General features: G+C 36.4%; 1 long non-coding RNA gene across 1 annotated transcript in view; it reads left to right on the top strand.

Moving 5' to 3' along the window:
• The window catches only part of LOC128085321 (uncharacterized), a 167827-nt gene that overhangs the window by 103184 nt on the left and 38318 nt on the right, over positions 1 to 26325 (top strand). The window contains exon 4 of the long non-coding RNA XR_008208894.1: positions 7789 to 7836. This is a non-coding gene — a long non-coding RNA (uncharacterized LOC128085321). The remainder of the gene's footprint in view (positions 1 to 7788; positions 7837 to 26325) is intronic.

A 26325-nucleotide genomic window follows, 5' to 3' on the forward strand; every position in this document is an offset into this window, starting at 1 on the left:
TGATGACAGTATTATTATTATTATTATTTTAACAAAGGTAAAGAAGGGAAAAATGAGAGACTAATACACGAGTTTTTTTTTTTTTCTTCACATTTTAAAATCTGAGGTTGATATTTCAGCAAACAAGCTGGATGTTCTTTGGTGTGATGCTGTGGTTATACCTCATTTACACAGAAGTATATGAAAACTATGCGCATAGTTTAAGCATAATCTGTCTTCCAAATGCTTGTGTGATTCCTGTTGGCAATACTTATGAATACTTATCTGAGAAATCTGCCCAATACTCATCACTGGTCAAAAAGCAAATACAATGTTAGGCATTTGTTTATACCCCTTTTCATTGCAGGGGAGTTGCTCTAGATGATCTTTAAAGGTCCCTTCCAACTCTACGGATTCTGTAATTACTAGGAGAGGAACTTGAAGCAAATCAGGAAACTCATTTGTGCTGCTGCATAAATATGTTTGTAAAGTTGTTTATTTTGTAAATTAAATTTTGACTACTTCATGCAACCTTGCTTGTATTGTTTCAAGAAAGGATCTAAGCAGAACTTGGTAGGAAAAGCCTTGAGTGATCAAATGTATGGACTATCTGTCATATGGTTTATAATAGGGATTAGAATACAGTTCCACAGTTTGGAGAAGACATCAGAGCAAGAGGAGAGAAGAAGTGAAATGCAAATAAAGAAATAAAATGATTAGTTTGTTAATAAATTTATAGCTAGCGGAGGAAATTTTGCACAACTTATACGTGTAGAAAGTATTGCCAAAGGATGTTACAGAGACCAAAAATGTAAAGGCTGATTTATGGAGTCTGTATTTGTCTACTAAGCTTGATGGTTCAGATATAATTTCCAGGCTATGCAAGTCTGATAGTTCCTAGATGCTTTACACAGAGGCAGTTATTATATACATAGTCTTCAGCTTCTCCAGGAAAGCATTGCTGACTACTCTTTGTGAAAGTGGATTAAGCAGGCATAGATTTAGTAAATGTTCACACACTCTGGCTAGGTGATGATATAATATTCCAAATATTTCTATTCTGTAATATCCAGCAAACGTTAACATATTTCAGAGGCAACTACACCTAGTTTGGAAAGATTGAAATTGGATGCAGAAAGAATATGGTGAAACACATCTATTTTAATATGATAGCATATTTGATGTTTCATTACACTGTTTTTTTCCTTCCACTTGATGTTTCTGAGCATTTGCAATTATTTAGGTAAAATGGTACCTGACTGCAAAACGGTCGTGCTATTTCTATTCACATTGTTCAGCTCTGTATTATTGGAGACATTGCTGATTTGTTGATACCACTTGAATGCTTCATTTCTTAAGGGAAATGTAGTTGTAGAGCCAGAAGCCTCTAAAGCCTGCAAGCAGGAGACGGAAGTGAGTGGGCTGATATTGAGAAAAACACGGTTGAGTGACACGATACATTGATTTACAGTATATTATCTTATCTCACATTTTAAAGAGTCAAAATTAGCTCAGGAACACGTTTAGAAACCTAACACCCCAACAGATGGAAAGATCCTTTCCTTCCTCCTCCCCCAAAATCACCTGGCCAAGGCTAAAAGAGTGAGCCAAGGCTAAAAAGGTGTTTTGGATAATTTTATTTCATTCTGTGAATTATTTTTTACACTTCTCAGAATAGGTTGCAGCTCTCCGCAAAGCAGAATGCATCTTCATGGCTTTTCTTATTTCCTCATTAAGAAATAAATAAAAATAAAGCAGGAGTTTATTTTAATTACAGTACATACAGCATGTTATGGCCTAGTGCATCAAGCATTGCTATTTTGTGCCTGTGCTTAATTCCAACTTTAGATGGACGTACATCATAAGTGTAAACACCTGCCTAGATTCATTAAGGATAGTAAAAATATCCCATTGTGGGAGGATCATAAGCTGTGTTTTAGGCAGTTTGTGTGATCTGTGACAAGAACATACAGTGCTACATCTTTCTCACTATCTGTATTCTTCTTTGGATGAGAAATACATGATTCTCTCTGTCCTTGGCCCAGCATGTGCACATGTGCATGCACACACAGTATTCCAGCAATGCATGTAGTAATTTAAAACAGTTTTGCAATAAACAAATTAAATTAAATTAAAACAGTTTTGCACTTGCTATGGAAACAAAATAAATCCTACGTACGGATCTAAACATGAGTAACAAACCATCCTATGTCCATGTCATCTGTTTTTTTTCTTCTCTCCAACCCTTTCCCTGTTGAAGCACTTCTCATCACAGCTCTAAAGTCAAATTGATTGCAAATATTTACAAGCATACAAACTTGTGGCAAAAAGAGATTGGGCTCCTGACTCCCTTTGATTTCAAAAGAACATGGGAAAACCTTGCATATTTCAGTGCAGGGAACTATTTTCTAGTGTGGCTTTCTTTAAGCTCAAACTTTTTTCTCTCCTTGAAGCTGGTTGATTTTACTATTATTAAAGTTGGATCAACAGCGAACCACTTTCCTGTCTACAGTAGGGTCATCCCTTTCTCAAATAATATAAAGATATGGAGCAGAAAAGTTGTTGAAAGTGTAAAATCATTTAAAAAGTAATGATCATTCAAGAAAACAGATTCTTAATATTTTCATGTATTTTTAATACTAGTAGGCATAAATCTAATTTGTCCTCAAGCCGCTGTTTAAAGCTGCTCATCAACTTTCATGTGGTCTTGGTCACAAAAGCCTTCATTTCTAGCCCACGTTTCCTCCTACTCAGGAGTTGTTCCTGCTGCTAGAAAAGTCATAACCCATACTGATTTCCATGGAACAACACTGAACATCTGAAACAGAATGACGTGAATGCTTGTAAGAAGAATATTGACACAACATATATGGGATATGCAGCCTCTCAGCATCTCTCTTTCACTCCTCCTTTCTGTATGGGCATTAGTGTCTTTCTAAAGACTCATCCATGGAGAGATCTCTTATTCATGATCTTCCCTGCCAAACTAGAAGCACAGCATGGATACTTTAATTTCCCAAATTATACAGCAGAGATAATACAAATGCTAAATGAAATTCAGTCATCTTGCATTTTCTTTGACTAGTATGGAGTATAACTTCAAGGACAGTAGCCTTGCGTTTATCTGCAGCATTGCTGGGCTAGTATGCAGCTCTTAGAATTTTGCAGTTGGTTACATTACCTCCAGCATTACATGCAGACAGAAGAACAGATGTCCTCTGCTCAAGTAGTACATTGCTGTTGAGCCTCTGGAGGACAAAGGCTGTGTTCAGCAAGGAAGTTTTGTCACCCAATAGCATTGCGTTGATGATTTAGGAATGATAGATGTGTAATGAGGGCAGTAAACAGGCATGCACTTCAGATGCACGTTCATGTGCAGAAAGGCAGGGATTTAGGCTTCCAGTATTTTATTTAGCAGTTGATGGTTGAATTTGGTCTTGACAGTCTTTTCCAATCTAATTGGTTCTATGATATAAACTACTTTGACAAGAGATTTCTTGATTGATTATCTAAGTGGGAGCTACAACTTTTTTTTTTTTTCTTTCTTTAAGCAGGATCTTTTGTTGACAGGATAAGGGGAAATGGTTTCAAGCTTAAAGAGGGCAGATTTAGGTTGTATATGAGGAAACAGTCTTTTGCAGGGAGGATGGTGAGGCACTGGCACGGGTTGCCTAGTGATGTGGTGGATCCCCCATCCCTGAGGGCATTCAAGGTCAGGCTGGATGGGGCTCTGGGCACCTGATAGTGTGATACCTGATACCTGCAAGCTGTAGGAGTCCCAGTTCACTGCACGGGAGATGGACTAAGTGACCTTAGAAGGTTCCTTCCAGCTCTAAGCTTCTATGATTCTGTGTTAGCAGATAGGCTTAGCTGAGGTGTTTTGTTCTCGGTTTTTAAGTGAAAATATGTAAAGCAAACCAAGTAAAAATCCCTTCATAGCAAGTATGTCCTAAGGAAGCAGGTGATCTGTGAGCTACTCTATTGCAGCAATAGGGCCACTTTGTTTGTACGTAACACACACAATGTTTCTTATCCAGAACACTGACATCAGTCCTCCTGACCTATATATATTATTGAGGTGTTTGAGCAGTGCAGTAAGGGTGGATTTCCTGCAGATACTTCATCCATTCAGGAACATGGGAAATATTCTAATTTATTCCCGTTACAACAACATCAAAGCTGCCCATTTTTTTCCATTACCTTTTAAATGCTATTTAGTGTCATTGCAATAACGTACAACTTTAAGCTGAATATGCTTTTAAGTCTTTGCTGTGTTTATTTACAAATGAATCAACAGAGTGATGGACCATAAAAAATTAGGATATTTAACAAAACAGTGTTTCTCAAAAACAACAACAACAACAAACAAAAACAAAAACAAACAAACAAACAAACAACCTGAAATCTGTGACTTGTTTTTCCTGCCAGTTACGCTTTCTTTTAATGAACAGAATTCTATGAGAAATGGCAATGCAGTTATTCTCACATATCTCTAGGGAACGAACGCACACAATTTAGAAAACTTGTTAATAACTGAATCTGCTAATAATGGCTGCTCTAGTACATCTATTATAAGATAGAAAATCTTATATCTTTAGAGCTGTAGTACTCAGATATTAGTTTCAGGGATCAAATATGAGAGTTTTTTTCAATAACTGTATTTCCTCAGGAGTGCAAAACATGACAGGCTCTCAAAATAATATAAAAGCAGCAGTACTGAATGAGAGACTTCTCATGTGGCTTGGTGGCCTATTTGACATAGGGCACAGTAGTACTGAGGATTTAACATAGCTGTTCTTTCAGAGATAACAGATAGGTATGGTTCAACTGGAGAATTACATTAAGTGAACTAGAACAGGAAGGATCCTTGTGCTTTGAAGAAGAACCTGAAGGCTTCTGAGAGCTTCTCAGAAATCTTTGAATTACCAACAGCTTTTTATTTTCTTCTTCCTCTATTTTTTTTTTCCAAAGGATACGTGGAGGCGCATAGGCAGTAGTCATTTTTGGTGTACACTTTTAAATTATTATAATTATGTTTTTGTTGTAGTTGTCATTCTTTAAATGTGACAGCTATCATGAAGAATATACCATTCTGTAACGATTTCACTTTTGTTCTAGTCCTACTTTGTTATCTAGATCCTAGACACAGCTGATGCGGTCTTCCAGAGACTGAGGCCCTCCCTGATCTTACTGAAGCTAATAAGAGCTGAGAGTGTGAATAGTTTATGGGACCTGGCTTTTGCTCATTGCAAAGTTCTTTGCTCAGCCTCCATTCAGTTTATAATGTGAGTCATTCTCCTAAGAGTATTCTTGTAATTCCTTTGAATCCCCACTCCACCTTTCACCTTTTTAGGTTGTCAACTTAGACCTAGAAGATAAATTAACTTTGTTTTCAGTACCCAGCCAGTAAATATATCAAGTTAAAGAAATATAAAGGCAACTCTAGGGAGATATTCTATTTTTTAGGTATCTAATCCTTATTTTTCCTGGAGGGCTAAAAACACTGAAGTCCTATTCAAAATGTGCTTTCTTGCTTACCTTTATACACTGTTGAATGCCATCTGGGGGCAGGAAATATCCTGAAGACATGAGAAATGGAGGTGGCTGTCATGTTTGATTTAGTTTGTGGTTAGTGGATGTGGGGAGTTAAAGTAGCAAGGAACATGATTTCAGTCCACACAAGAGCCAGTTCACAAAAAAACAGTGGTTTTGGTTGTTTTTGAAGATATCTCTAAAAGGAAACAGAAAAAAAGAGGTGATAAAAAGATGACAAACATGCTACAAATCCACCTTGTTCTTTCCATGTCATATTTTACTTTGCTTTTGCTTCAAAGTACAATTTCAAAGGACAGCATATGCAGAATAGATATTTTTTTTTTTCTACTGGAATGTACGCACCTCTGAAACGTGTTCTTCTTTCTTGCTGCCTTTCATTAAAAAGCAAACAAAAAAAGGTATTTTTCCTTATTTTTTTCTTCCTATCTGATCCTTTGCACCCGCCCTATTAATTTAGCCATCTGTTTTATTTACGTCTTCATTTAATTTCTTGTTTGTCTAATTAAATTTCCCAAATGAAGCTACTCATTATGGATGTTTTTCTGGGAGTGTTACTTTGGGATAAATTAAGCTAGGTAGGAATCTACTTCCTTTTGCCTATTGATGAAGTTCTTTGATCCAAATGGCCTATGCAACATACTGTATTCTCAAGGCCAATCGGAAGCAATGTTAGATAGTGGAGGCTTTCTGCTCTGGTGGCTGCTCTTATTAGCATTTAGGCAAAAGAGTTTGGTAACACATGGTGATTATTGTTCTCTTACTGGTTAGTGAGATATACTTAAATTCTGAACTGCGTATCATGCTGTAGGTTGGCTGTAGATGGCCTGCTCATGTAAATTTTTCCTTTGTTATGTTTTTTGTTTTTTTAATTCAGTTTTGGTTTTGGTTTAATCCTGAACTGGATGGGGAATCATGAGAACTGCTGCTTTGTCTCTGAACTCAACATATATGATAGTGCCTGAGGTAATTTCCCTACTTACATCAGAAACCTGAAATAAAAAACACTTTCTTTTTCTGTTTCATTTTCCCATTTTCTTTTTTCCTCCCACTTTCCAATCTTTTTTCTCTCCTTTTTTTTTTTTTTTTCTTCCTCTCACGTCCTTCCTTTTATTTTTTTTTTTTTTTGCTACAAGGTGAGAAATTTATCTTAGTTTATACTCACTAAGCGTAGCAGGATCAAACTTCTGTTGCTGCACAAGCTGTAATTAAATTTAAGCATTTTCTGAGTTTTGTGATATCTCAACTACAAAGGAAGTGACATTACTATAAAGGCACAAAATTGAATTAACCTCTTATTAAGGTTCATAGAAGTTGAAACTAATATATATGGAAAGAATCCAGAAAATGGACGCTAATCTTGTAGACCAGTAGTCATGGCATGTAGAGCCAATACATTGTGTCATGCAAGCACTTAGTGCAAAGACAGAGCAGTGCCTGCAAAAAAAGCCAGTGGAAGTAAGAATGTTGACACTTGTTCCTATTTCCACAGTACCTAGTCTAAAATAGAACGTTCTGCACACTCTATAAGTTCTACTTCAGAATGCTTTAGCCTAATTTAGAACAAAATAAAGCTATCAAAGAAGATGAAAAGGAAGTAATTGTAGAAGAGAACCTCAAGAAGCAGTTAACTCACCTATTCTGTTGTAATGTATGAGAAGGTAGAGATTTAGTTTCATTCCGGAATCTTCAAGGTAACAAAATTAGGGTAAAAGCTGTGTGCCCTACTTGTGCTGTCTCTGTTTTACTAAACTTGGTGATTTATGTTGGTGGTTATGTGATGAAAGATGGGCTCTTTCTCACGATAGCATGAAACTGCTGTTAACATCGCTTTCATGTGAGGTTCATGTTGACTGATAGAAGATTTTTGCTTATTTCTGATTTAATATGACCTTGAATAAGATTTATTCTTTGTAGGCTAACCATCTGTAAGACCTGAGATGTTAAGCATAAATAATTAAATATTAGTGTTAGGAACACTTTCTTAGGACCATTAATGTTGTATGTGGTTTAGTATTTTAATGCCAGTCCTTCCAGAAAATTGTGTTCTCTAAAGCAAATTCCTTGAATTTTTCTTTTCCAGCTCATTTGTAGAAATTAGCAATATAGAAATCAACAGTAAAAATGCTGTAGAAGCTTTTGTTTATTTTTTGTTGGCTTTTCTTTTCCTTCTCTTTTAAAATTATGGTGTATTTCACTTACTAAATGCTAAGCATACTTGGTAGTTGTTTTATTAAATTGTTCTCTCTATTTTAGATTTCAAAGACAAACATTTGAGAAATTACGGAGACCCTGAGCAAAGAGGTAAGAGCAATTTTATTCCTACTTAATAATAGTACTTTTTTATACTGATACTGTTCTGCATGTTAAAAATCCATTATGAGTACTTCCTGTGTATCAAATTATTTTGCCAAAAAACACTAGTCAGAAGGTAGTTTTCAGTGCCAAGAGAAAACCTAAAGTTTCCACAGAGTTTATGTAGTGGGTAAAGAGAAACAATTTCCAACTATTATTGCACTTAAAAATAGAGGATAATTCTGTTGTTCTGCCCAGAGTTAGGTAGTGTACCATCTTTGGCAAAGGAAAACAATGCTTTCACTCCTCGCTTACACAAATGTAACTGAGAATTTTTTTCCCTGAAGTGTCCCTTGCTTTGAGAAATAATTTACATTAGTCATAAGAATTAGAAATATTTTGCCAGTCATTTGATGTTGACAGTCTATTATCTAGCACTTTAGTGGCCAGTCTTTGGCAGATTTAGGTAGCTTAGACATGAGGACGCCAGGAGCTGTCTGATCAGCAGGGAACCGCTGCTTCCCTGCCGTGTGTTTTACCTGTGTGCCCTCCCTAAGTGACGCAGTGGATAGATACCCAGATCTCACATTCAGTGGAATCAGGGATGTTAAGTGTACACAATATATAGTCACTACCACATCATTCACCAAGAACCAAGTATGATGCATGGAGTGTGATGTTTCTAACAAGGTAGCCCCCTCTAGGCAGCAAAGTAAAAGACTGCATGCTAACTAACAAACTTTTCTTAGTTCTCTCTCTTCAGTAGGGTTAAATTAGAATAGGGAACTATGTTTTGATTTGCACAGGGAGGCATGTTTTGATTTTACATCAAAAAGCATGTGTAAAAATCATATGTGTGAAAGTTTCCCTCATCCAAGGTCGTCAAGTGGAGGTGAATTTTAAAACCCTTAAAAAATGTATGGTTTTGTTTTTTGAGGGGGAGGGAAGGAGGGGGAAGGGGAGATTGTGATTATAACCAACCTTGCTTATAGTGAATAGTGTGATCTAAATCATTTTTGCAGAAGTGAGGGTCCAGAATTGCTTGCAGAGATAAAAATGAGATTATAAGAGATTCCAGATAAGAGAACTGGAAATTCATAAACCAGTTTAGTTGTTGAAGTGACGTGTTGTAGAATTATCTTCCATGCACAATAAACCCTAGGGGTTTTATTCTCTTTTCATGTACACGTACGCATGCGTTGCATCTCTGTCTTACATACAACTTCTGGTTTTGTTATTGGGTCTTAATTTTCTCAAATCTTCAACCGTCTTGTTTGGGAGGGAGTTTATAGATGGCTGGAAGAGGAATTTAAATACCTTAAAGTAGGTGTATAAACAGAACAGTTGAGTTCTTGAAATGACTATACAGTGCTGCTGGCTTCTCTAGAAGATATTTACCTAGTAAGCTTAAGCTCTTTTCCCTCAACTCCAAACCTTGTTAAAGCTGTTTCTGGATATGCACGTGGCTTCTCATGTAGTTTGATGTCTGAGCCTGCGTGTGATTCCCAGATTAACAGTCGTCCTGAGTATTTCTATCTCAGTCCTCTGTCTGAAAGCAGTGATGACCACTTCTACTGGCTGACTTGATATTTAATAGAGTCACCTGGCAAATGAGGGTCAAGGGTGTATAATAGTTTGTTATATGAATGCAAGTTTTTCCTTATTTTTGAGAAAGCATAGCTTGGTATAATTCCTCGCAAAGTCTATATTCCATTTTAAAGCTTGATTTTATGGTGCTTGGTCATAATAAGCTGAGGGCACTGTGGTCAGCGCTTTCTTGCTCTCTATATTTACTTTGCTTACTATTTACAACAGATGAGAATGTTGGTTTTTAATGAAGTGAGTGACATTCATTAACTACCCCATGACCAATTCAAAATAAACCAGCGAAGTCTGAACAAAATAAAAGTAATTGACTTACAGAGATGGTTGTCTTCTGTGAATCATCTAATGCCATCTACCTCGGACTGGCGTTTCAGGAAAAATTAGTGAGGATTTTTCCCTTTGTGACATGGTACAGTGATGGCAGATATGTCCAATTAGTGCTTTTCCCAGTAGACAAGATATTGTAATTATTTTTAAGGAAGAGAAAAGGGGTGTCTGATAAAGAAACATGTGAAAGAACTGTCTTGACTTTTTTTCCAATGCATGCCATACTGCATACAGACCATAAATGATCTTTAAGAAAACCCCCAATGAAACAGCCATCTTAAAACAGCCTGGTTAAATTTTATTTTGAAGTTTGAAAACAAGCTTCTGTTTACAAGTACAAAAATAAAATAAATCACCTTAATCTTTTTAAACAAATTCTATTTAGAATTACAAAGAATATGTAATTCAGATATTGTTAAAGTTCTTGATTTAGGCAGGTTTTTTTTTGTTGTTTTTTTTTTAATTTTCTTACAGATTGGTTTAATAAAAAGAACCCCAAAAACCTGTGGATAGAGTAAATATCACTCCAAGAGAATGTATGTCCAGCGCTTATTGCTGGTCACAGCAACATCCTCGATTCCTCCTTCCCTAAGTTCAGTTTTAGGTGGGCAGCATTCTCGTACATCTTTACTTTTCTCCAGCTTGACTTGTTGTTACAGTACACATAGATAATTCGAAAGATTTTTAAGAAAGAAATATTTCTTCTGCCTGTAAACAGCTTTAAAATTTTTGTACATTCCAGACTAGGCTTTAGCTAAAATTGTCTTTTTGTTTATTTGTTTGGTTTTTTATTCTCTTTGCTCTAAACGTACAAAGCAAAAATTGTGTGAAGGAAACTGGAGGAAATTAAAGGAAAAGACTTAAAATCCACAAATATAATGTTGGTTTATACTGATATATTATCAGTGTTCTGTTGCAACTGTCCTATGATTCTGTTTTTACGTGTTTCCTGGTTTGTTTCCAAGATACAAGATCTTGGATCTTTTCTGTGTTTTATTCCCCATTTATTTTCTAAACATCTTTGCTGTTTGGAGCTCTGCTGGTTGGACAGCATCCTTTTGAGGGAGGAATGCAATACAATGCTTACTTGAGTGCTAACAAATAATACATGCAAATTAAGGAGAAAAAGAGAAATGTTGGAGTTAGGCCATGGAGGATTTTACCAAATCTTGTTTTAAAATTCTGGCTCTACTGAGGCAAATAAAACCTATTGATCAGGTTAGAGAAAAATTTTACCTGCAAATGAAATACTTTCAAATAACCGGTGAAGATATAATTAGGTTCCAGAGTGACCTTACTGAAAGACTGGGTTACATTAGAGCTGCCACTTCACAGTGAACGTTGTGATCATCCTTCACTGTCATGATCCACCAGTGTGGCTTTATCTTAATGGCATGAGTAATTGTTTTCTTTCTGCTCCTCAAAGAAGAGTACTCAATGCCTTTGATGGGAGCACTTGTTCATACTACTGTACGTGAGAGTTACCAAACGAAATATTTTAGTCAATAGATAAAACCTAGCTGTTCTGTACTGTAGTTGTATTCAGAGCTTTTTGTAATTTGTATTTTGTTTTTAGTGCATTGCACTAAAAATGCAGGAAAATACTACCAGGAGTTGAGAATCACTGTTTTTGCACTGTCTTACGCATTTTACTGGGTTTGTCTGGGATGATTTTAGCTTTCCAGGTTTCCATCTTAAGCTTCTAACTTAAGATTCTGACTGAACACCAAAGTGTTTTAGGTACTGCTGTGAAGTATCAAGGCTTTCTCTTTCTCTCGTTCTACCCTATGTTGATGAGTAGGCTGAGATTGGGTAAAGGACAGGAGAGGGACACAGGCAAGACAGCTGGCCTGAGATGACCATAGGGATATTCCATGCCACATAACATCATGTCTGGCAATAAAACGAGGAGGGAGTTTTTCCAATGAAGCCATTGTTCAAGGACTGGCTGGACATTATTCTGGTGGGAGGTGGTGAGTGATTTCTTTTGCATCACTTTTGTTGGTATTTGTTTTCCTCTTTATTTTCCTTTACTTACTAAAAAGTCATAGTTGACCTACAAGATTTGTCTTGCTTTTGATTCACCAATTCCTTCTTCTGCTGATGGGAGGTGAGCGAGCACCTGGCACATGCCTAATTGCTGGCTGTGGCCAATCCTACCACAAGCATGAAGCTGGAAATTCACTCTAACTTCCATCTTATGGACTGGGAACCAGAAGTGGATCATTTTTAAGAAGTTTTCTTGAAACTCTTGAAAGCTAGGACCAAAGCAACTTTACAAAATTTGTACTTCTAATCAAAATCTTTTTTTCAAGGTAAAATGCAAAAGATTAATTTTTAGGAGAAACTTCCATACTTCATAAAACTTTATTGAAGTTTTATTTTTTTGCTATATTTCATATATACCAAATCTCTAGAAGAATGAACAGGTCTAACCAGATAAAGGAAATAATGATGCAGTCACTGTGTCATTCCGTACATCATACTTTTGGGTTTTAAATCTTTTCCCTACTTTGTTCTTTTTCAGTTCTTAAATTCTTCCCACACCTCATGCTTTAGCAACTGACAGGGAGAGATTTCAGTATGGTAGAAACTACAGGCTGAAATTGAGTTAAATTCTTGGAAATTGAATAAATTCATTATGTTTCATTCTTATATATTTTACTATAAAAGGGAAAAGATGCTGTTACTGTTAGAGGAAAACCCAGTAGTGTGATTTAGAATTAGAAAATCTGGCTTCAGTTCCATGTGATAGATTTATCACCATCTCCATAAGGAGGTATGAAAAAGAAAGAATTTTACTTTACACCTGTTTGTGAGAAAGTGAGGAAAAAGGGAACTATGCTCAAAACAAAATTCATTTTAAGATTTCTGAAATAGTTCTGTAAAACAGAGTGAGCCTGGAAAAGAAACAAAAATCGGTGGACAAGATTTCTATCAATTTAATAACATTTTTAAAAAATACTATTTTAAATTTTGTACATTGATCAGTGCATCAGCAAGGGATGCTCAGCAGTTAAATATTTGAGGCAACAAAATACTCGAGGCAGTATCAGATAGAGAGAGCCATTTTTCTCCTTTGATTTATTGACTGTTATGTCTTGTTTCCATACCGTCTAAATTCTGCCTATGACTTTATTTTGATCCCTTGTTTACATAGCATAGGAATCAGAAATGAGATCAAAGGGAAAAAAAACACTTCCTGACATTATGGAATGCCATAAAAGAGTATATGCATTTGAGAGCTCCTGGGGTGGTGGTTTGTCTTCATCTGCGCTGCTGACCGGGACTGTTAAATCTGTGCTGAAAATCAGAGGCAGGGAGTAGGCTGGGACACATCCAGGAAAGAGAGAAAAGGGAGTGATTATTTTGGTATTTCTCAATTGCAAAGCCTTTCTTACATAGTAATAAATAAAACCTTGGTTCCCTGTGGCGAGATTGGGGAAAAAGGATGGGACACCTGTGAATTATTTTGCCACCTCTCTTGCTCTGTATAGCTTGGCAGCAGAAAGTTTAGCCTTTGCTGCCAAGTGTGCATTTGGAAGCTGAAAAAATCTGAGTACTGGACTTCCAGGCCACTGGTTGTGATAGATTTCTGTCTCTGACATTACCCCCCAATATGTGAAAATGTGATCATCAAGAAGATGCTGTGAAGTGGGAGGTCTCTGTCTGCAATATCCAGGAACAGAAACAAGAAGAAATTTTTATAATGTACTGAATTTGCAACTTAAAGTTGATCAAGTTCATTCAGTAGGTTCTACAGACAAGCAATTCTGTATTACATGAGGAGAGGACTTTACCAATAAGGAAGTTTGCATTTTTTTAAACACTGTAGGAACTGAAGCATTTACAAGTGGATGCTCTTCTTTAGGAAATAATAAACTCTTTACAGTCAATTTGTAGTTAAATTTGTGAGTGGTTTAGTTGTTACTAGGGATCAGAATAAATGTATTTCTGTTGGTTTAACAAGTTTGGAAATTGAGCAATGCCCAAGAAATAGTAATGAAATGATTAAACACAACAGAGACTATCCAGAAAACTTGTTATTAGCATACAAACAAGCATACAAAAGCCCTTTTGGCTTTTGTTTTGCATAAAGGAGAATTCTGCATTTTCCCGTTGCATACTTCTGCTATTCAAACAGGTGCACTGAAATTTACCTCTAGAGATTCTTCCAAGGAAATTACATCTCTAAAAATTACTTTCTCTGCTATATATAGTAGAAACAATGCATCTCCTCTCTGGAATAACCTGACATTATGCCTGGAGAAGAAAAGGCTCTGAGGAGAACTTACAGCAGCAGTCTTCCAGTATCTGAAGGGGGCCTACAGGAAAGCTGGGGAGGGACCTTTTATAAGGGCAGGTAGCAATGGCATGAGGGGAAATTGCTTTAAACTGGAAGAGAGAAGATTTAGACTAGATATCAGGAAGAAATTCTTTACTGTGAGGGTGATGAGACACTGGAACAAGTCGCTCAGCAAGGCTGTGGATGCCCCCTCCCTGGTAGCACTCAAAGACAGGCTGTATGGGAATTTGAGCAACGTGGTCTAGAAGAAGGTATCCCTGCCTACAGCATGGGGTTGGAACTAGATGATCTTAAAAGTCCCTTCCAACCCAAACCGTTCTGTGATTCTAAGAGAGAGTGAAATTTCAGTGTGACTCATTTCACAGAATCACAGAATCACCAGGGTTGGAAGGGACCTCAAGGATCATGTAGTCCCCCCCCCCTCCCCCACCAAACACACACATTCAGATCAGGTTGCCCAGGACCCCGTCCAACCTGGCCTTGAACACATCCAAGGACGGGGCATCCACAACCTCCCTGGGCAGCCCGTTCCAGGGCCTAACCACTCTCCTTGTAAAGAAATTTTAGGGATAACTGTTTCAGTGAAGATCAGGCAGATTCAACCCACTTGATCTTATGTTCCCTTCAGAAATCTGGTGTTTCTTGTTTCTTGAGAGTTCAGTATACATGCTGTCACTTGACTTCATCCTTGGAACATTTCCTCATAGATGTTTTCTAGGTCGCAATGTAACATTATTCTTCAAAGGAAAAAATCAGCTTATTGACTTCATCCAGTTGTGAAAATAAGTGGATTATCCATCTATATCCATGCCTAAAGTAATGGTTTTGGAGACAAAATATGAAATTCAAATCTAAAATACGAGCTAATTACAATTTACATCTCTAAATGAGTTGATCGTAGAGCTACAGTGCCAGCTTTCTGCTACAAACACTAGCTGAGATCCCTGAAGTCTGCACACCACCAGGTATCACTGTTTCAGGCTTACTTCCTGTTAAATACTTATGGTTTAATTTCCAAAAGGGCACTTTTTTTTTTCCCCTCAAATCTCAGTAGCGATCCTGTTTGACATGCACCAGAAATTTGAGTTCAGTGTTTCAAATCTGGCTACCTGTTTTCAGAAATTCAGACGAGGTCTTACACGATCTTGTTTTGAAGGACAGCATATAAGGTCTAAATTCAGTTTCCTTGTTCCCCAGGATAAAACAAAGATGTTTCACTGTTTTTATATTGTACTTTTTCGTGCAGTATTTTTTTGCTAGCTGACAGCAGAATTGCCCCTGGTTGGTAATGCATCATCATCCTGTTAAAACCGTGCTTCCTACAGAACTCAGTACGAAGGTTATGGGGCAAGCAAGAGCACAACTGGAAGAAAGCTTGAGGCTGGAGGCCATTACCTTAAGGGAGTGACAGGAAGAAGATTTAGAGAGTGCTGTCAGGACCACTTGGAAGAAAATAATCTAATAGCAGAAAAATACAAATATACCTGCAAACAGACAGCAGCCTTTCACTCGTCTGCAGTTTTGTTTCATGGTGTTAGTGGCTGCGCTGTGATCTATGCCAATGGTGACAGGAAGGTTCAAGTGATAACTGAGGACTACTTATTTCACTGGGTTGAGTGGCTCAGATACTCTCTCAGGAGCACAGAGATTCCTTACCCTAAGTAAGCTAACACACAGTGTTTAGCCTATGCCTGAAGGAAAGCAGTGGTGTTGCTATTAGGAGAGCAGTTAGAACCTTAGGCATGTTTCCTGGATAACTCGTGTTTAGTAAGTTGGAACAATTCAAGTGATGGGAAGTGGGGAAGTTTGCCATGATCATAGAGTAATTAGCAAAAAAAAAAAAAAAAAAAAAAAAGGCAAAAGTTGTGTTTTCTAGTAAGGAAAAAACAATGCTGATTTAAAAGCACAGTGCCAAACTAGTGAAAGAATTGTGTATAGATTCTGAATGTTTAAAAACAATGCCCAACAAAAGTTGGGAATTTAATTAACCAGGGCTGTATTCACAGTTCCATGGCATACCACTAATTGAATATCTAAAGTTCTCTTCCAAGTTTGTGTGTAACATTGTTCTTTCACTTGATGCTTGGGTGTCATCGTTTACAAGGTCATGAAAATGCTATATCAACTTCTGTAGTAACAATTGGCTCTCTGGGAGTTCTGTACTTGCAAATTAATTTAACTGCAAGTGACAGAGGTATAACTTATTATTATAAATGAACACTTAATTTGCTGTATTTTTGGTAATTTCACAACATTTTCTGGTTAATTTTCAACCTCTATATCTTGTTAAATTTAAGGAGAGAAGTATATGCACTTATTTTTTTTTTTTTTTTCTGAAAACCATAATATAGATCATAGCTTGTTTTTATTTATTTATTTAGCACCTTCTCCTCAGTACAATTTTGGCTTTTGATCTCAGCTGGACCATGAATTGTTTGAGACTTTGCGGAACTGTGCTATTTAATTTTTTTTCTGTCTCTCTCTAAACAATCAGATATTGATTGTTTTAATGAAAATAAACTCTCTTCCTTTCTGTGTACCATACGTAGCAAAATGGTATCTTTGTTTACTTGTATAGGCACAGTGATAGTAAGAATGATAAATCATTAGTTAATAGCATAAAACCTATGCTGATAGTCACAGAACTATTTGTAGGCTGTGTTCATGAAATCCAGGTAAAGCAATCACTAGTCCTACTTTGCTACCTTGGAGAACAGCTCTGTTTCTGCACAAGACTTTTGTACATGCGTAGAAGCAGCTATGCAGAAAATGTTCTTCAAAATGACTTTAGTGAAAATCAAAATCTAGAAACAAAATGACTTTCGCTGCTGCTAAGACCTTTAAGAATTATTGCACACATGGATTATTTAACTGGTACCAATAACAAGTATAGCTTTGTCACTCTAATTGACCAAGCACGCCTTTCACATTAGAGATTTTAAAATATGAAATTCATCAGCATTTGACCTCAGAGTTGATGTTTGAGACTATTATTTTTGCATGCTTTTGTAGCTCAGGAAGGGAGATTATTTTTGCATGGTTTTGTCTTTGGTTATAAACTAACAGTTGCATTTCTTTCCAATGCACCAATACGTATTTATAGTGTGTTCAGTGGAACTGAATATCCTCATGACTGTTGTTACTAGTATGAGAATTATGGCTCGTTAATTTTAAATCCTGGGATTTTTTGAGATTTATTTATATTTAAGTTCTTTATATTTAAGTTATTTATATCTAAGTTCTTAGATTAGTTTTGTAAATAATTGTAACTCTCTGCCTCTGTTCAGTTTGCAATTGATATGCAATGTGCTGTGGAGGCTCTTTAATGGAGGCTGAGTTTGAACAACATAAAGATGGTTTTTTTAAAGATATTATTTTGCTGCAGAATAAGGGATTTCCTGTATGAATTTGCAAGAACAGAATGGTGATCTTGTGAGTGTTATGCTGGTAGTTCTGCACATGATGTTCTGCACATTTCAGCACAATTCTATGGTGGTACCATTTAGTTTATTGTTGCTGGTTTTTTACCACAGTAAGAAACAGTGTGTGTTCTCTTATTCAGAGCATCCATAAGAAAACATCTCCTTTCTGGATGTAGATAGAAGCTGAGGATTTTGGGTAGGCCACAGTCTTATGCAACTGGAAAGGAAGGAAACACTATCTTCTCAGACTGTCAGAGAGCTGAGTCAGATTTCAATCAGAGCACTTGCTTCATTCTGTGAAAATAAATGAGCTACAGGAGATTTGCATTAACAAATAATCAGACTTGCTTTTGCATTGTCTCTCGGTTTCTGTTCTGAGATGTTCTGTCAAATTGTTTTGATTTTGGAAGTGTGAGCCATCATCCTTATTCATCCTTTAGTCACTCTGCTTAGCACAAGAGGAATTATTTCCTCTATGTGTGAAGAGGAGAGGTCTTGTTTGCTCCTTAAAGTTGTTGAAAAAGTAACAGAGGACATTGTAGGAGTTAGAAAGAGTGGAGAAGTGAAGAAATGTGGAGCATACCAGAACCATATTATTTCTGTTTTTTAAAAGAGAAGAAGAAAATGGATGAAATGTACTTAGAGGGAACAGTGAGGATATAGGTTCCTGGGGAAAAAGAGCTTTATGTGGGTTGGAACAAGGTCTCAGTTTTTTTTCTCTGTGGAAAGACAGACTTACAAAAAGAGAGGAGCAGAAGCTATTCAAAGAAGTTCATGTAGGCAAAAACTCTCTAAACTTTAGCTTCTATTTGACGCTGGGGACAATGCTGTGTGTTCCTTTTACTCTCTTGTAATTCAGTCAGTCTGACTGACTCACACATTCATTAACCTCTCAGAGGGGAATGTTGTTGTTGTCGTAGACATGGCTGCCTCCCATCCACTGGGTGAGGGAGATTTCTCTTTTATGAGGTTAGAGCTGGAAGAAAATGACAAGAAAAGTATCAGCTTCTGCAACTCAACTGAGGATATGCTTTAGGTGATTCAGGTAGAACTGTTTGGGATTTTAAGACGGGTTCCCAGAAGTTTGGTTCCTACCACTGTCATGAAATCTCAGCTGAACTGGAACAGGCAGTTTTCCTGAAATTAAAAACTGTTAATGTATTCGACTCAATTTACTTGGGAAATTGTAGAACCTTGTCAAATTCTGGCTCCTCTTCGCAAGTCAAATTGTATATTAATACACAGTGAGTAAGATAAGATGCATCTCTAAAATTAAAATCTTTCTATAGTAATTTTACTTACAATTTCTGTTCTTATAAGAATCAAAATTAATAGCTACAGCTATGGAACGAAACAGCGACACAAACTTTTTGTTTGGTAAAAAACTCTGGAGAAAAGGGGAGAAACAAATTAGACTAAACAAAAATTCAGAAGGAAGAATATATTTAACCTTGTGTATGGGATAAAACAACAGGAAAAAATAACTAATAATGTTCTGAATTGAAAACTAGCTCTCAGTCTCATTAAAAACTAAACTGCTTTAGGCTCTCCTTTCTCTCACCTGCCACCCACTGAAGACCTATGAGTCACCAACTATTCAGGCTTCATCTCAAATCTTTATTAAATTATTTTAAACCCTACAGCCCTGTGTGATAATAAAAACAGGAGAACAGAGTTTATACTTTTAAATCATAGGATTATCTACAGATAACAAAAATCACAGTTTTCTGGGTCTGTGTCTAAATCTACATATCTAACTATACATATTTGTATAGTTGTATAGTTTTAATGCAGATACATAATTATTAAATATGCTCATTTTTAACTTCTAACAACTTACTGTTCACAAATCAACACTTTCAGGAAATAGCCAGAAGATTTTCAGATTTACGCAGCATACCAGGCTCTCAGCTGTAAACAAAATAATTGCTGGGATTCTTCCTGATATTTTTTAACATTATTTTTGGTTAGTTAATGCAATTCACAGTTATGATTGATTTAAGATTATTCAATAGAATAGAATAACACAAAAAGCAATGTTTTGTCAGTATTTTTCTCTATTAACAAGAGCTTGACTTTGGTCACTGCCCAGATGCTACTTTGGAATTAGATGTGCAAGTAAATACTTGCTGTTTTCTCACCACGTACAGATAGCATCTCTCTGGATAATTGCAAGGTCATAGTTTGTCTCTTACTGAACTGGTGCAACTGCTCACTGAAGGCAAATGGCCCCAAGTGTCAAATGGTGCGTGAGATTCCTAAATTTAGCAATGCACTGAGATGCTACTATAGTTTCTGTTGTGTGTCCCAAAGAGCAGTTACTGTGAGCACCTGCCTCAGGGAGAGGTTTTACAGATGTGGTTTCTGTACTGGAAAGACATCACTTTTGGTGACACCACAGGTGAAGGGGACGTCAGCAAATCAGCACTTCTACTGGAGGGGCTACCTGCCCTCTCAGTCAGCATTTTAGATTTGATTGATTTGCCTATCTCACTGTTAATTCGTCATGTGCATCTTACACAAAGTTAAGTGATTTAGCTATTAATAAGGTATAATTTCACTATCCTACCATGTGACTGGGCACCTAAATGGTAAAGGGCTGTGTGATATTTAGCCCCTTGACATCTTACTATGAGTTCACGATGGAACAGAAAACACATACAGGCGTTCACTTTTTGTCCAACCCTTATTTGTCACCTTCCTGTAGGGTATGGACTAGTACACTGGTAAATCAACATTCTTACAGGTTGAAAGAACGACACTTAATACATCATCTACAAAGGACCCAGTGAGTTGCATCACACAGTTGAACCATAGCACAGTGTCTGAGGCTGTACAGTGTGCACAAAGAATGATGGGATGCAGAGAGCTACATAGAGGTTGAGAGTTCTGTACATTAAAGCATTTGCTTACCTTCAAACAGATGAATAATGTTACAGAAATTATTTCAAATTTGTTAAGTCTCACTGAAGCACGTGACTAATAACTCTGAGACATCAGGGCATTCATCACGTCCGAGTGTCTTCATCAGTAGATTAGATGATCGTTCAGAGATGGTGATTTTGTTTATATTTTTCATTTAACTCCTTAAAATACAAATCTGTGTCTCAAATGAGTTGCAAATGGAAAGAGCAGTTGAGAAGATCAGCACTAGTACCAACCTTTTTCCTGCATGAACTAGACCAGACGTACTGACATACAAATGTAACTTCTTCCTCTTGCTTAGTCTGAAATGGAATAGGAAGCGCTGCCCGCTTCCTCTCTCCCCCACTCCCTCCATTAATTAAATGGAACCAAAAGTGATTCAGCTTCACTTTTTAAGATAACCTTTAATTATGACAAATCCTGAATCTGGTCAGCTGATATGGCTAGTTGCTTTATATTTCTTAAGAGAGAATGGAGTCCACAGTTTGTAACAATTTCTTTTCCTATTTATTTTCCATTTATGAACCTCCTCTGTATTTCCTAGGGCTTCTGTGTGTGTGTTAATTTGCATTTTTTACTCCAGCCTATTTTATTTATGCTTTGTCTCTTTCTTATTAATGTACATAGGTTGTTTTATCATTTTCTTCTCCTATTTTATTTCTCCCCCCTTGACCCTAATGTTTGTAGAAGTGAAAAGACATCATCTCCATATCTAGAAATCCTTAGAAACTTGTTATTCAGAAAAATATATTTAAGAAAGTGATATGCATCTTTCTTAACAACTTATTTTGTTGAAAAATAAAAAAGAAATACATTTTAAAGTAGTTATTCAATTATAAATAACTAGAACACAGTGAATAATGGTTGCAGCCTGGTGCTGAATCATGGACCTCTCCTTCCTTGATGCAGATCACCAAAACATATAGTGTTTTAAAATTAATTAATTGCAAAGGTCAACAAAATAATTTATGGGACATATTATGCAGATCAAAGAACTTCTGGTGCTTTTCTAAACTTGTAATAATGTAGACCATCTCAGGTGCTGACCTTCAAAAGACCATATTTGACGTCACCATATCCTACTGAACTGATTGCCTGTTCATTAGGTTCGTGGCACAATGAATTTTCTAATCCTTACACCTGAGCAGATTACACTGTTTTCTAGTAGGTGCTGCCCTTTCCTTTTTTAAGCACTTTTTCAGCTACTAAGTTATTTTTGTGGAAGAAATATTTTTGACTGTTCTTCCAAAAAGCTACTATAATTTCTCCATATGAAATAATAGAAGGGGTCAAAACAGAAAAAAAGAATCCTATAGGATTTCCTGATTAAAAACAAAATGTAGAAGATGGAAAGGGATGTTGTTGTTCCTATAAAAGGATGAGCATGCAGATGAATGACCAAAAATGAAGAGCTGTAGGTACCTTCCTTTCTTTGATCCTCAAATAAACTAATCTACCATTGGTTCACAGACCCACCCTCAGTGCTGACAATCGGCCTGCATTTCCTCTGTCTGTATGGGAAAGAGAAGTGTCTTTGTAGGTGTTTTCTAATTCTCCACTCATTTCAACCTCTCATGCAGTAAAATGTTGGAGGACGTGTGCTTGGTTATTATTTCCCTTGCAAAAGCAGCTTGCATGGATAAACTGAGTGTTATAATTTAATGCTTACTTTAACTCTTCCTTGATATACTTAAACGAGTTCTCCTCTGTTTGTCTTGTCTAAGCTTTTATCTTATCTTTTTTTATACAGTACATCAGCTTTTCTTTGTGCAACAGGCTACTGACTGTGAGGAGAATGGAAGGGTAAGGGAAAGGAAGGCAGAATGGAAGTGAACAGCGAGGTAGAAAGTTTGTCAGAGGCATAGTATTTCACATACGTGTTTACTGGGTTACTGTTGTTCTTGTCATAATGAATAGTGTTTACAGTATTATTTTAATTGCATGGTGTTTATTGGTTTAATTATTTTTATTTTACTTAGCTATACATGTTTTTGGACACATCTTTAGCATTCAGATATCTAGTGGTATTAAACCATATTACATTACTCTGGAGTTATATTAAGCCTGTTCCTATACTAGAAAACTTTAGTATTATTTTTACAACCTCTGTTTTTTGTCTCTGGTGGAGATGAGATTTGAAGAATTAATGCTCTTTCATCCTATCTTTTGCATTCTTGTGCCCCAAAATCTCAGAGAAACTCCCATGTTCCTTAGTTTAAGATCTAGCTTTCTTGCCTAAGAGCGACCCTTTGGCTTTTTAGGATTCATTTTGTCCTATTGCAAAAGCTTTGATAAAATAGCACGCTGTCCACTTTGTGAAGTTATCTATGAAGCTATTTAGATATAAAAATAAAATACCAAATGTGTCCATACTGATATATCTTAGGCTTGTCAGTCAAACTCGCTATTTGTACTTGCTTGTCTTCCAGGAAAATAATGTTCTAAAAGCAACATGTCTTTTAAAGTAACGAGGAAAAAAAAACCCAGCATGCTGCTCAAATTCACTGAGTCTATCTGAACCACAAAAGTGATGTTTTCTTAACTATAGTAAAGTTAAACCAGAACCAGCCCACAGATACGGGCAGTTGGTGTGTGGGAAGCACACCAGCACGTCACGCCTGAGAAATAATTGCATTGTGATCGATATTTTTTGCTTTCACTCTCACTCAGCTTCCAGCAAATGGATGTTCTTACCCCACACATTCGCCTTACCTGACGCAGGCTGTGGGAGTCCAGACAAATGAGAGAAAATCTGTTATGATCCCAAGAAAATCAAACTTTTCTCTTAATATTTTAAATAGAAAGGCATAACTGTTTTGTTGTGAAGAGAGAGCTGTCTCAGTGTGGATGAATTGTCCAAAACATACAATACTTCTCTAACTTCTCTGCAGTCATCTCATTTAGGTTGCTTTTATCCTATGGTATTCTTCCTCTAATTTCTTAGTGACTTTGTACCAAACAATAGGGAAAATTTGAGTTGTCAGAGGTCTCGGGTCCTTCTCATCTGTATACTGTGGAGTTTTATTTTCAAAACAGATGACCATTTGTCTGAAAACACCAGCCCCTAGGGTCATGTTCACAGTCTGACTCAACAGTTACACGGCATATAGGAAGCAATGTGGAGCAGATTTGATTTTTTTGCTTGTGAAAAGGCTTGGTTGGTGGCCGGGGAACACCATAAAGCTTTCAGGTTTCAGTCTCTTTGGAAGCTTTCAATATTTTGCCTTGAACTACCCATAGAAGTAATTTTTTCACTCACAGATCTAGCCATTCTACTGTAACATCAGTGAATCTGCCTGGTTGATACATTGCAGGGGAGGAGTTGATGAGAAACCGTCTTCCTCTGGCTTTATTATGGCATGCTTTTCAAAGCTCTGAAAATAAATCCAATGCTAATTATCTTAAAGCTATGTTGTAGAAGTTGCTATTCTGAACTTAAACTAGAACTAGCTTTGTCCATATCTCCAAATTTAATTCAATCTATGTACTAGGCCAGTTACCTTTGGCAGTAGTCTGAGTTGACTTTTCTGTGTTGTTAAAATTTAAGCGAAGACTGGGAATATCCTAACATTTAAATATGCACCTGTGCTTTCAGTATTGCTGGTGCTTTTGCAAGCACTTCTGCATGAAATGGGAGCTGCCATCAAGGCTATTTGTTGAGCACTTACACCTTGTATATCTGCACCAATGAAATCAGAGCTGTGCAATGCACAGGTTAATTAAAGCGCTACAGAAAAGTCAATAGTATAGATTGACACTAACCAGGGAAAATGTAAGCTCTTTATCAAATGAAACAATGCAGTTAAACTGGCAATCGTAGTGATTGTATCAGAAGAATAAAATAAATACAATGCTGCAGAAAAAGCATCCAACCCTACTTTAATGCAGTTTCCCCTAAGGCATCTGCCTGCTTCTTTTAGTAAGAATTGGGAACGTTTTGATGAGTATTACAGAAAGCAGACATGACTGTTATCCTATTGATATCTGCTTAGTGACATCTAGAAAAGTTTATTTGTATTTAAAGCTAGTGTTATGTATATATGCTTTATTTGTATCTATCTATCTATCTATAAATACATATATATATATATATATAAAGGCTAATGAGGCTGGCCAAACAATATGAAACTACAGCAGAAGTGATAGAAAATAGCATCCTGCATATTTCTCTATGCCATGAGGACACCGGTTGAGAAAACAGAAAAAACAGGTAAATCCACGGGGTGAAAAATAACATCAGCAGACAGAAAACTTTACCAGGTTGTGTTATTTCATCACTATAAGAAATGTTTTCTAAAAGTCCATGTTACGAAACATGTCTCCAGTCAGTGTGACGTGCCACAAATAGAACCTTTCCTAGTGACTTCCTGCTTACTGTTAGAGACGGTGATTCAAAACCAAAATTGGTGTCACAGCTTTAAATTGTAGTTTTCAAAGAATATTCTTGTCTCCTGTTATCATGTGTCACAACGAATAACTGTGCTTATGCAAAGTATACCTGTTCATCCTTTCACATTAAAATTTCAAACTTCTGTGATGCTGTAGTGAAAGAGTATCTGGACTTAATATATGAGAGTCACAAAAGCAAGAGATCTTTACACTTCTAAATTGAGAAACATTTTTAGTTTAAAAAAAAAAAAAAAAAAAAAGCATTAGGAAAAACTTAAATATATATTTCACTGAATATCTAAGTCTTTGTACTGGTATCAATACATTAAGCAAAATGTTTCCAGTCATCCTTCTATTAGTAGGAACAAACAAGTTGAAAACTTACCAAAACTGTAACTTATTTTAAATTGTAGTTTGCTGCGCTTCCTTGCAAAAAGTACTGTTAAATTTGATAGATTTATGTAGTGTAAGGTATAAAAAATATTATGGGATCTAATGAATGGAGCAGGACAAGTAATGTACCCAATACTGTAATTGTAGAATTGGCTAATGAATGTAACAAGCTATCGAGATATCAAAACTGAGTAATTCTGTGTGTGTGTGTGTGTGTGTGTGTGTGTGTGTATCAGACTTATGGACCAGCAGTGATAAAGCCATAATCTGTTTAGTCAGGTAATGATGATACATTAAGAATCTCTAATATTGACTTCTGTAATATTTCTTGAGATAGATTTGGGTGTTATCATATATATGCACACCTAAAACAAAGTCTTACACCTCACACAGAGCTGTGTTTAACAACAGATGCTTCAGGAAAGGGATCATAGCACCTGCTAAATTTGTGCTGGGTTGCAATACTATTTTTATGTAACTGTGGCTTTTCTTGAAATTCCTGAGATAGACTATCAACCACAGCAGTTGAATGCCTTTGAGAATCGTAGGGTAGCTTTTGGTTTGCATTGAGAAGGGGCTACTTCTGCTGAATGCAAGAAATGAGGGGGATAGTGTGTGATTAGTAATGAAATATGGTGTTTTAAAACTCCTTCATATCTGCTGTGTACATGAGTTTCTTGACTTTTTAGAGCTCAGAATATCAGTCGGGAATATGAGCTTTCAATAGATGGTTCTGTCATGCAAGGCTTCACCCGTTTCTTTCCTTTAAATAAGCCTATCTTAATTAGAAGAGGCTTTTTAAATGTTGTAAGATGTAAAGGATATTGATGCTATCCAATAGCTATCTAATAGTGAGACGTAAATTCTTTTTTTGGCTTTTAGTTTTTCCTACACATACAGAAATCCTCATCCTATACCATGTGTCTAAATTTCCTGTGAAGTGTACAAAGAAAATAAATATGTCTATCTACAGACAACAAGGAAGCAAATGGTCTTGATGAGGTTAAACAACCAAGCAAGCTACATGACTTTCCTCTTAAATATAAATAGATACTCTTGCTCCTGCCCCAGCTAAGAGATGAAATAATTTCCATTTACATGAAAGCAGTCAAGGACCTTGCTTCTGTTGGC

The sequence above is a fragment of the Tympanuchus pallidicinctus genome, unplaced genomic scaffold (assembly GCF_026119805.1).
Source record: "Tympanuchus pallidicinctus isolate F22 unplaced genomic scaffold, pur_lepc_1.0 scaffold3, whole genome shotgun sequence".
Classification (NCBI taxonomy): Eukaryota; Metazoa; Chordata; class Aves; order Galliformes; family Phasianidae; genus Tympanuchus; species Tympanuchus pallidicinctus.